The sequence below is a fragment of the Helianthus annuus genome, chromosome 5 (genome assembly GCF_002127325.2).
Source record: "Helianthus annuus cultivar XRQ/B chromosome 5, HanXRQr2.0-SUNRISE, whole genome shotgun sequence".
In the NCBI taxonomy this organism is placed as follows: Eukaryota; Viridiplantae; Streptophyta; class Magnoliopsida; order Asterales; family Asteraceae; genus Helianthus; species Helianthus annuus.
In genome coordinates this window covers 12220331-12233379 of record NC_035437.2, presented here as the reverse complement: position 1 = coordinate 12233379, position 13049 = coordinate 12220331, and the positions used below count along the sequence as shown (strand labels likewise).

General features: G+C 33.3%; 1 long non-coding RNA gene across 1 annotated transcript; it reads left to right on the top strand.

Moving 5' to 3' along the window:
* Positions 1-10549: 10549 nt before the first annotated feature.
* LOC110938560 lies at positions 10550-11427 on the top strand. The gene is made up of 2 exons (XR_002591486.2): positions 10550-10669; positions 11146-11427. It is a non-coding gene; the product is annotated as an uncharacterized LOC110938560 (long non-coding RNA).
* The last annotated feature ends 1622 nt before the right edge of the window (positions 11428-13049 follow it).

Below are 13049 nucleotides of genomic sequence, written 5' to 3'. Positions count from 1 at the left end.
GTAACAATTTCTATTCGCTTGTGAAACCTTTATAATCCTTTTGTAGTCAACACTATCCACACATCATTTTAAGTTAAAATCTCATCAAAGCTGATATATGTCTTTTACTTTTAATGCCAGATGGCCATACCTATGAATTTGTAAACCTAGATGAATTGTAACAATTTTTCAATCATATTATATTGATATTTTTTAAGTTTCAGTTTCACCGTTTATACTTTAAATAACATATGCTTTAGCCCATTTAATTTGATTTTCCTTCCATAGCTTGCATTATTATCTTTTATTTTTAATTTTAAGTTGAATACATGACTGTATTTGATATGATTTTTCTCGACGTGCCTACATAAACTATGTTGAAAAAATAGTTTTATTCAAATTAGTAAATGCGATGAACCGATTCAAACTAATACTGACAACACAACCTGTATTGTTATAATCAGAACCTTGTACCGGTATCCGTTTTTATGACTTATGACTGGTATTGGTATTTTTATTTCATTTACACATTTAAGATTCATTTACATTAGATTTTACAGCTCGTGAAGTTCACGGGTTATAACCTATTGACCATATACTCCTACAATAGAGCGGGTTTGTGTTACCATACACTTATTTGCTTAATATGGAGAATGTTGTAGATGCCAAGTTCGTATTGATCTTTAACAATTAATCTAAACACGAGTCACAAACAATCAATAAGTTTATAAGTTTTATTACACGTTTACAACCCGTGATTAAGTCTATGAAAATTTTATAACTCTTTTATAGCTAAGACAATTAATATATCATACTTTTTGTATGATTTTAATTATGTATTAGTTATAAATAGTTTTTAATATAAGTAACTTTCTCGAGCCCGGGAAGCAATCCCGGATGATAACCTAGTGGTCATATATTGTGACAACTGGCGCAAAACCGGCAATTTCCGTACAGTCTAATTATTAGTTATTATCTACAATTATGTGCTTAAATGTCAACATTGTCTGATTTCATGCTATACATGTGAATTCATGCACGTTTTATACTTCAAATATTGCTTAATGCATTACTTTAGCGTTGCGTCAGAAAGACTAGTAAACTCACCGGTAAGACACACTGTGTCAGCAGTTCTGCAGAAAACAGTCAGACAATAGAATTAGGGCCTAGGAGTAGGTCCAACATCTAAAATACATTAAAACCCAAGTGTGGATACAAGGGTTAACATATAAACTTTCCGGAACCTAAACTATGCACTAAAAAGCACCCGAAACTTATCTAAAATGCTGAAATCAGCATAATTCAGCAACAATTCAGCTATAATCAGCTTTTAAGCACGTTAATATCATGTAGAATTTATGTTTTATTGTCCAAAATAACTTACAAAGTGTTGGGAATAAAAACTGCCACAAAAGGTGCTTCATACCTAGTGAAACTGCACAATTTAGCACTTTAACGAACCGTAACGAACCGAAAAACCAGACAATAACCGGGACATCAAAATTTGACTAGAAGTAATGTTTTTATGATATTAAACTAGTATTGATGCTAGAACACCTTAAAAATCATAAAAACCCCTAAACACACTTAAACATACTTAAGCCTTATCATTTGCACTTTAAACCTTCAACTTCCAAAATTTTACATTTTACCCCCCTTCACCAAATCCGGCCCCTATGGGTCCCACATAGGGATTTTATTTGATTTTATTTGATTATATTAGATTTTATGTTGGGGAATATTCTAGTGAATATGCCATGAAAGATTTAGAAAATCTTATAAATCCTAAACTAATGACACACTTTCATTCACTTCATCTTCTCCCCCTTTCTTCTTCCTTAGCTCACGGCTCAAGCACACACCCACACATCCATCTTTTTCAATCCAATTCCTAGAAATCCAAGGTGATCTAGAGGTGTATGGAGGCCATTTAGGAAGGTGTATGGTGCTAGAACTTGAAGGACCACCTTGTGGAGCTTTTAACCTCTTGATTTCTTCCTTGTTCATCATCTCCATTATTGTGCCACTACCCTATCCATTAGAGCTAGTAGTAAGCTTCTTGATCACTAATTTAAGTCATGTTTATGTTATGTACAAGTTTCACCATCTAAACAACTTAAACTTCTAATGTTAAAAATGAAAAGATCTAACATATTCATGAAGAAAATAAGTGATTACATGAAATTTTAGTGTATGTATTGATGTTGTTGATGCTATATCTTGTGCTTATGATTAGATCAAGTATGTTAAAGCTTGGATCTAACAAGTTTAAGCATGGATCTTGAAGGATCCATGGTTAAACTTGAAGATGAACATATGAAGCATGATGTGAACTTGAAATAAGAATTTCTATGCATAATCTTGTAACTTTGAAGTGATAAAGTGTGTGTAGAACTAGTTTTTGAAACTAAAACTCATGAAAAGTTTGTTAAAGATTTAACATAAATCTTGTTTTTGAAAGATCTAAAGTTATTAAGTATGGATCTTGAAAGATCCATGGTTAAACATGATGTTAAAAATAATGATCTTTCTAATAAACATAAAAATGGTTTTAGAACATAATTTACAAACTTTAAAGCTCATTAAACTCATGGATGAGTTGGTTAATAAAATAAGAGTTTGTTTAAAATACTCAAGAACACTTATTTTTGGAAAGATCATCTTATATAAAGTGTAGATCTAAAAGACTACACATTTTTTTTTACAAGAAACAAGTTCACCATGATGTTTCATATGAAGAAATTAGTATATGTTGTTGGTGATTATTGTTGGAAAATTGTTTTGGCATTGAAAAGAAAATAAACACATGTTTTGAAAACATGGGAAACCTTCATTTTTAGGGGAAACTATGTCAAAATTTTAATTAAAATTTTGACACTTAGAAAAATATAAGTTTTGGTGAAACTTATTCCCTAAAAATTCACCTAAAAATATTTACCAAGGTTTCCCTAATTTTTGTGTAAATTTCAAGTTAAGAAATGATGATTTCTTCAAGATAAAAATTAATATTATGTATATTTTTGGGAAATATATATATATATATATATATATATATAATGATCACCAAATTTTGTGCTAAGTGTATATTATGTGAATTATATGTAGTAGTGTATTAGGGACTTGAAAATACACTAAATACTCCCATGGAGTATGAATACAAAAATACACATACAAATACATGAGAATACATAAGTATACCAAGTATTGGAATTTATACAAAAATCGGGTGGATAACAAGAATAACCATATATATTTTATAGCATGACAAAATATATATTTCATACAAGCCTTAAAAATATATTATTTTTAAGAAATATAATTCCGGAAAGTAATAAAAATCAAAGTATTGATTTTTGGTGAAAAACACAAAATACACAAGTGTTTGCATAAAATACTAGTATACTTTCCTAAGAATACTTGTACAAAAATAATATTGAGAATATTATTTCACAAAATACTTATATTTATTTTTGGGGAAAATAATATAAGTAACATATATGAAAAGTTAAAAATATAAATTATTTTTAACAACTTATTACCTCGAAAAGTCTACATAAACATATATATATATATATATATATATATATATAGGGAGGGGTTAACGTACATTAAGTGTTATCGTACATCACATACGTGAAGCAGGGAACCGTCGGATCCGGCCCTAATCACGCATGGGACACAAAAATAACGCATGGGATCATTTTTGTAAGATAATCACGCATTGGACCCTAACTACGCTAGTTCATTTTATGAAACCTTGTTGATAATCACGCATGGACTCTAATTACGCTAGTTGTCGTACGTTAATGTAGGTTAAGGGTTTTTGTACATTATACTTTCTCTCTCTCTCTCTCTCTCTCTATATATATATATATATATATATATATATATTTGAGGAGTAAAATATATATTTACAAGACACATTACAAACTCAAAGTGCAAGACACAACAAACGGGCAAGACCCGACAAACAAGGGCACGACCCTCACAAAGATTGAGCATACAAAGAACATATACATAAACAAAAGATGGTGACTTGTACTTGTGTGATACAAGTCTAGTGACTAACATTAATAGAACGCGTATAGGTCACGACGCTACGAAACCAACCGGTGAAGTTTACGGCGCAAGATACGCAAAGTTGTGAGTTCATGTCCCCACTTTTAAACTTTTACTTGTTTTCTAAACTTGGGGAAAATACATGTGCTATGGTATGTTGAATACAAAAACTAAGGAATGATACTTCAGATCATGTCACGAATAGGGTAACATAAGCACCATTAATCAACTATATACCAAGACCGCAGAACAAAAGGTTAGATCTAATGGGTTTCGGGCAACCACACTCTTGGCCACTCTTTTACCAAGTAGTGGTTTTGTGTCTCTAGTCGTAAATCGACAGTCGTGGATCGACAACTAAAAATGCCTATGGTTTGGATGCTTCCTATGTCGTGTCACATGTTAATGGCCTTGCAAACCATTAGCGATCTCGATTTCCTTACATTTACAGAACTCAGTTTCAGATACGTTTTTACAAATTACATACCATGTTTTCATTCAAGTATATAAACATTCAATACAAAAACTGCATGAATTCACACCAACATTATGTTGACGATTTTCCAAAACTCACATGTATTTCAGGAAACAAGATGGATCTTGGGCGCGGGTGTTATTTTCAAGACGTAAATTTCAAGTTTAGATGTCATCCACTTTTGTTTTGTATTATAACTTGAGAGTTTTGGTTGAAACATAAATGACTTTTGTTAGTAACATCTCAATCTTATGAGTGGATGAACATCTTGTTTTAATCAAATAGTTATTTATTATGGTTGAATGCAATGATATTAAGCAAGTCACACATCATACGCTTCCGCAAAAGTCAGGGTGTGACATATATAAGAGTTTACAAAGACATATGTTTAAGATTAAGTACTCTTAGAAGGGTACTAAGTTGTATTAGGAGCTTAGATTCTCATACACTATTGGTGTAGTTTGCACGTCACTATATTCTTGTAGCATTAACTATAAATTGTTTTAAGATGTTACATATATATTTTTCTATCTTACTTTTTTCGTCATTGCTTGGTTATTGATGACCATGTCGTCTCGATCAATCTAAAACTTAATTAACCTAGTAGCTAGGGCAAGCCCGGAATCGTATCCACTAAGAGCATGTGATTAGCATCACACTAGTTATTTGATTATCTAAACTATTTACAAAGCAAGTGTGCAAAATAATTATAAAGGTTATTAGTTATCTTGAAGGTTAATTAATTGGTTTGGAAAAGCTTTAATATAATTTGAAAACAATGATTATTTGGTTTAATACCAATAATGGGAAACTAATCACACCCGAGTTCGAATTCATAAATAACTAGGATTCAGTCACACCCTTAGGTTTGGAATTGAGATAAAAATTGGTATTAACGGGGTTGAGTTTCAAGGCTTAGGCGTTAATAAAATAATAACCATCAACATCAAACGATGGACAACAATACGCTTCGTTAATTAAGAACATGTAAGACCCTATAAGCGTTTTGACCCAAAACGAAGTAGCGGAAAATGAACCTCAAAATTTCTTTCTTTTTAAATATTTTAACATACGTGAAAACCATTTAAAACGATTCATTAAAAGAATTACATCATTCATCTTTAATTAATGTACCAAATATAACATGCGAGTACAAACTAAGTGACCACCCTTCCGTACAATCAATGTTCTATAACTCAATCTTTGCCCTCTTGTCCTTCGTGATAAATGGTAATGATCCGTGTAACCTACAGTCACCATAAACAACCGACACATTAGTAAACGGTGACATTATACTTATATAATAATCACATAGCTAAATGACCATATTGCATTCTAACGACGCAAGATATCTTGTTCGGTCATCCTTCCAAACTCATCCACTAGTTCCTGACATCGATTCACTTGGACCCAACGTTATCATACCTGCACTTTTCATTTCATTCTCAACGATAACATGATTAGCAACGTGTACCTTTAAACATATTGAAAACCCACAACTTCACATAAACACCTTCTATTAACCTACATTCATTAGATTACATCACATACGTACACGTACATATATCCGAGCACATACTTACGTTTCCCATACACACGTATACACCTATAAGTTCGTACTACATACACTTACTATGAATTCTTATTTATATACACACATACACACGTGTGAATGGACAGAACTAGTACACATGTCGTATGATCCCCCAAATCTTACATTTGTGTCAAAATTCATAACCATGCTATGTATACATTGTTGACTTTTAGAAAGTCAACCTTCTTAGCATACGACTTCCAACTTATGAACACACACTCATATCGATATAGTAGACCATAATAACAACGTCATGCATATTTCATAATCTTGTTGTGTAGTACATACGACTACACGATCACCTAGTTATATGCACATATAAACACATAGTCGATTCTACACATACTAATAATTCCTTCATGATCCTACAATCAACGTCTACATTGAAAGTTATCCAATTTAACACAATTCTACCATCTTTACTTGCTAGTAAGTCCACACATTTCATAATTAGTACTTGGTCATTTACTAATCATAATCAAGCAAATAATCCCATGTATGGTGTGCATCACATCTTCAAAGCATTTAGTACAACTACTAATGCACATTTCTACACAATCATGAAATAAACAAAATTACCCACATGAATTCAATCAGTTACACCTTCCTCATATAAGTTTAATAACAATTATATCATTATCACATTTTATACCTATTCACCAAGTTCTTTCATACAAATTCACCTTCTAACTTCACTTAGACATTTCCTCGAACACTTGATGGGCATACTATTCTCTAAGCACATTGTACGAGTATCTTTTGCCTACCTTCCTAGTTCATAACATCAGGAATTATAAACATTTCTCTAGTCACGGATTGCACATGCAATACCATTAGACCATCCATACATCACCCTCAATGTGACAGCTGGCAAAAATAATGGTAATTCCGTACAACTTAAGCACTTGATTTAACGTTTAATTACGTTCATTACGATTTAATTATTGCATGATTAGGTCGTACAAAGTCTAAAAATCATACGACATGGTTAAATATGCTAAACCATATTGAAACATTCACTGCGTCGCGAGAAAACTGCAAACTATGTCCTAATATGTTGGCAAAATGCTGAAAACACTATTCACCTGAACACATTATTCATGCCAGCAAGTTCCGAAAACTGTCTGAACGAGCGACGAAGGGCATGAACGCACTTTATAGACGAAATACAAATAAAAATCCCTAATTAGGGACACTAAACACCAAAACATATTAAACTTTCCGGAAAAAAAAAACACACCTAAACATAAAGTGTCCGATCCGCGCCAAAACTGTAACAAAAATAAATTGTCCGCAACACTAAAATACGGCATTTTGATGTCCGTGGAACTTGTAAATAATATTTTACAACTTAAATAAGCTTGGAGATATCATTGGGATATCCGAAACACAAGTTACCGGTGTTTCATCGCAACGTACGGAACTTGTCCCCTTTTTTTTATCCGAGGGACTAGTAAACAATATTCGTATCACCTTAACGCCTAAACAAATCTTCTAGCGAACTAGTTAGCGATATTTTGGTGTCGTAAATGCCTTGAATAAACGCTATAAACCATCGCTCCCGGTATGATATAACACTTTTTATACAATACCCGATATCGAACCGACGAGCGAACTAGTGGCATTTTTACTATCCAAAACCTATACCCACTAAACTAGTAAACAAATTTGACCTTGTTTATAATCCTAAACTACCCTTAACATCTAATTACCTAATTACATCTAATGACCAAAATATCTAGGAACATTAATCAATTTCTCACATGTCTAAATTAAAAAAAAAATAAAAATAAATAATAGTCACATCTAAAATCATAATCTCGGCCATACCTCCTCCATGTCTCAAAGATTTGTCATGATTCTTGAAGTGTGGATGATAAGATTTACATTTACCAAAATTTCATGTGTTGGAAATTATAATATTTTACTACCATCTTACCACAACATCCCTTTCTCTTCTTTGAATTTTCGGCCAAACACCCCTAGAAAACCCTTCAACTTTCAACAAAAATTCAAGAGATTCCTAGTGATCCCCATGGATTCGTAAGTCACATGAGGTGTGTAAAGTCTTGGAGGCACTTTGGAGCTTAATCTTCTTCTTAATCTTCATCTAGACCTTGTGCAAAGTTGTAAGACTTCATACTACTTATTTTAAGCTTGTTATAACATGTAGATTACTAAAGTACATGTTAATCATCTTGAACAAAACATAAATCAAAGATTAAAACACTAATCTTTACATAAAAAGTCTACTAATGTGATATATTACGTGTAGATTATGTTGCGTTGTGTTAGATGATACTTATGTTTATGTTGATTATGTTAAAGTAGGTTGTTTACAAAGATGATCTTGTGTAGATTAGGCTTGTAATGATGATCTAAACATTTTTATGTCTAGATCTTAACAAGATCATCATCCATCTAATACATGAACTTTATATTAAACTTGAAAATGATTTATGGCCAAAATAACTTTTATAAAAGAAAAAAAAATTAATTAAACATCATGATTTACACTATAAAAGTGTTAAAAGTATGTTAGACAAAGTATGTTAAATTTATTTTTCTAGTAAACTTGTTAAAAGATTTAATAAGTGCTATCATTTTCTTATTAAAAATGTGATTATGAATATATAAAGTTCAAAGGTTATATGTATAATTATGTGGAAAATATTACTTGAAAAAGTAGTGTTATGGAACTTGATTTGAAGTTGATTGTGATTATGGACTTAAACGTGAAACTAATACGTTTTTAAGACGTGGAAAACGCCATAGTTTAGGGGAAATTATGGCGAAATTTTCTAAAAATCTAATCACGTTTAAAGTATAATTAACGAGGTGATTAACGGGGTTAAACGTGATTAGTGATCTTAATTGTCATTAAGAAAGTTTTAACAAAAAGGTTTAAGTCCTAAACTATGAAGGTTTTTGATAAAACAACTTATATATCTTTATAAGTTAAAAAAAAAAAGAGGTTATTTATTATATCTATGTATATATTTTTTTAGGGAGAAAAAAAATATATATGTATATATTTTACAACCTTTATATGTGTATGTGTATAAATACATGTGTATTGTGTGTATGTACTAGAGTTAGGATTCTACAAACTAAACACAAAATACACTACACATAACAAACTCCAAAAACATGTCGACGAAAGAATGTAAAATACATGAGAAAACGAATGCAAGTTATATTACACTTTGACATGAAGCGCGGATAACGGACAATCGGACCTCGGGCGAACCGTACAAATAATATATATATTTCGACCAAATAATATATATGCATATAACACCAAAAAAAACCGACGCGAAATATCAAATAAATGTCATAGCGTATAAATGCGTCGCCATCGGCAACGGTCACCATATCGACACGACACGAGATGGATACTTATCACGGACGACACGCGGGCGTTCTCGACGATAAAATACATGGTATCGACCCCTACGACGAACTCTAAAAACAATAATTTTTTGACATGGAATATATATATTTATTTTGACGCCAAAAGTTTCGGAAAGTGTAAAATGAAAATCACCAAGTGTACACATATACAAGAATATACGTATGCGAATACATATAAAATGCACTCAAAATACACTTGTAAAAATACAAGAATACTTGGTTTGATAATGGGCTAGTAAAAGCCCATTTATTTAATAAGTTGGGCTAAGCCCATTAATATGTAAATTGGGCTAGGCCCGAATGCACTAATAATAAGGATTAAGCCCAACAACTTAAAAGACATGGGCTAAGGCCCAATGAAAAATATATGTATATTTTTAATAAAATATATTCTAAAAATACATTACAAATACGGTTTACCTACACCTAGAAATACGGTATACCACACGTATAAATACGGTATACCTGCACGTATAAATTCGGTATACATACACGTATGAATACGGTATACGTATACATATGAAATACGCGAATACATAACGATGTACTCATATACACTTGTTAAAGTGTACACTCACAATGAATACCGTACATGTACATTATCATATATACAATGTTAAAAATAAATATTTTTAACAACTATATCTTAAAAAGATATACATATACATATATATTTGTGAAACAAATATATACCTAAAACAAACCGATCATACGTATACATGTGAACGACGTTCACCGAACTTAAAGATATATATTTTTGAGGAATATATATTTCATACAACAAACATGCGTCGTGCACAGCACAAAGACGCTATTGGACCCGGTCCACTTATACTTGTACGACACAAGGACTTATACATGCTATACCCATAAATACTCGTGCGAAGCACGGATACATACAAAGGGCGATGCCTGTTCTAACACATTATGAACTCAAGAAGTGTATATATATATATAATAAAACGAACATACGAAACAAATGTCAACATATTTAAAATACACAAGGGTTCCATATACAATAATGTTCAAGATGAGCAACGTGTACATAAATTAACATAAACCCAAGTGTCTAATGAGTTAGAGCACTTGTAGGTTATTACGCGCTAATTGGATACCCGAACTGCTAGCATACATACGGACGCAAACTTGTGAGTTCATGTCCCCCTTTTCTTTTAAACGTTTTTGGTTTTACAACTCTCGGGGGGAAATACATGTTACTATGGTATGGTTAAGCAACAAAATGAATTAGTAGATCACGTGCGAATAGGCTGATACTTAAAGCACCATTAATCTTGTTTAAGACCACGGAACAAAGGGGGTAGATCTATCGGGTACAGGGCGAGCCCCACTCATGGGTCCTTGTGTGGCCACATGGAGTTTCCTTTGTTACCCTCGCCGGGTGGACCGGTACTAAATCGCTTACGGGTTGGTGGCTTCCTATGTCGGCACACATATTAATGTCCTAGCTACACATTAATGATCAACATGTTCATTTACGCTTTACATACCGGATTTCGATACTTAAACTTTCAAATGTTTTACAGATTCTTTTGATGCTTACGAACTTAAAACACATGAACTCGCTCAACTTTTGTTGATGTTTTCAAACTTACATGTATTTCAGGTAACTAAGTGGATCTTGGTGCAACAAATTATGAAGTTTCAAGTTTACTATGAAGACGATGTCATCCGTATTTTGGAGGGTTTGATCCATATATCCCGTCTTCGAACGGGACATAGGATGCAAAACCTCGTTATTTCAAAAACTTTATTTTGAACAAGTCTTGTCTGTAGAACTTATAAACTTATGTTGTCTTTTGCTACAAAACAACTTTTGACTTGTATCTTTACATTATGGAATGGATGAACATCGTGTATGTTTTATATCATATAGTTTGTTTACTTACATCGTATGCTGTGGAAACCGATCAAGTCACACTACGCGCTTCCGCCTTTGACACGGGTGTGACAGGTTGGTATCAGAGCTTCGATTGTAGTGAACCAGGATTCCTTCTCGAGTCTAGTCTACAATCACTAGGATCCTCTCATGAAAACGGATTTACAAAATGCATGGTTTTCATTGCATACACAAAGCACAAGATCCACTACCCAAAACGTATTTCAAAAATAAATAAATAGATAATGTCCTCGCATTGTTTAGGCGACATTAATTGGGGCTTAGTCTATGTGGGATAGACTTGATAAACTAGATCGACTCACACAACTTACGTGGTTATATTTGACAAACATATAATTCTACATACATATATATATATATATAATAAATAATGAGATTATTTATTGATATATACATACATGTTGTACGGATTATTTTTGCCTGGGTACTATAGCTTCATCTGCTAGTATTGGTGGTTACGACGACCCTGACTTTATGGATACCTCTTTGGACTAGTTCATGCACTTTGCGGAAGACGTCCCTGTGGAGGACGATGTTTTAGCCGCACCACTCCTGTTCCACGAAAGCATCATTATTGGCCATTCCGATGGCGATCATCGCGTAGCGATATTGCCAAATGTTGCGATCCACCTAACTGTTGCTCCCTTTATTATGGAGTTATTTAATGACGAGGACGAGATCCCCACCTTGCAGCTATAGGTTGAGACTCTCTGTAGGGGAATCTGGAGATGGAGCGTCATGCTGACGCAATGCCATCATCACCCCTAGCCTACTCTCCGCCATCTATTCCACTACCACCATCATCACCACCACACCATACCTCACCTATTGACCTTGACATCTTCATTAGAGCACACGTCTTAGCGCTCTAACAGCAGACGAGTGCCCTTTCTTGCAGTATTTGTTTTTAAGCTTGGGGAGGAGCGTACCTATCTTCGTAGTCTAATCTTCTCTACCCCTCTCCCATCCCCCTACCCTTAAGGTATTTATTTGCAAGCACTTATGCTTGGGACTAGAAGACTCACTCTTGTGGGATATATGAAGACTATGTACTAGCTACGACACTTGTAGACCTTGAAGAACAATGTGGAGAAAAATATTTTGCCACTTTTATATATATATAAACTTGCACGACCGGGGTAATGTAGCCTCGTGCCCTTTTGTTTTCTTCACAAAACAATGTATCAAGTTGTCGATATATATATATAAAAGTTCAGTATTATATTTTCTTTATTTGCACATTGTGCTTTATTCTATGCGTGATTGATTGGTTGTGGATTATTGTTGGGTTGGATGGTGTGATGATTAGTATTTATTTATTCATTTAATTTTTTTTAGCCGACAATATTTATCATTATTAAATATTTGTCTAACCCGTTCGTTACTTGTGTGTGGAAGACTATGGCACCGAAACGGAGGAACCTTAGGAGCGACACCTCAGACCCTATGCCTACTACACAGGCAGAACTGAATCAGCTCCTTGAAGAGCGAATCTCGCAAGCAATCGCCCAATATGAGGCCAACCGCAATGAACACAGTGGCGGATCTGGTGGAACTGGTGGCCAAGGTCAGGGAGGCACATCTGGTGGCAACACCACAAATGGTAACAG